The sequence below is a fragment of the Sinocyclocheilus anshuiensis genome, unplaced genomic scaffold (genome assembly GCF_001515605.1).
Source record: "Sinocyclocheilus anshuiensis isolate Anshui unplaced genomic scaffold, SAMN03320099.WGS_v1.1 scaffold1272, whole genome shotgun sequence".
NCBI classification, from domain to species: Eukaryota; Metazoa; Chordata; class Actinopteri; order Cypriniformes; family Cyprinidae; genus Sinocyclocheilus; species Sinocyclocheilus anshuiensis.
The window spans coordinates 1054876-1055077 of NW_015547713.1; the positions used below are offsets into that span (position 1 = coordinate 1054876).

The 202-nt window shown below is 44.1% G+C and overlaps 1 protein-coding gene across 1 annotated transcript in view; it reads left to right on the forward strand.

Annotated features, from left to right (window-relative positions):
* LOC107704090 (serine/threonine-protein kinase ULK4-like) overlaps nucleotides 1–202 on the forward strand; it is a 24618-nt gene that overhangs the window by 11320 nt on the left and 13096 nt on the right. The window lies entirely within an intron of this gene.

A 202-nucleotide genomic window follows, 5' to 3' on the forward strand; every position in this document is an offset into this window, starting at 1 on the left:
TGTTTACGCGGCGCGATGCAACACAATGCGTAAAAAGACAGTATATGTCATTAAAATCTGTAATTATGTCCCCACTGGATGCAACAAATGCCTCGTTTATAATGGGTTTTATTGTTTTTGTCTTGTCGCTCCGTCCGGACCAGGGCATCACAATATGGTAAGGGGCGTAACATTTCCGTCACATGCTTGAGGTATTCGGCCA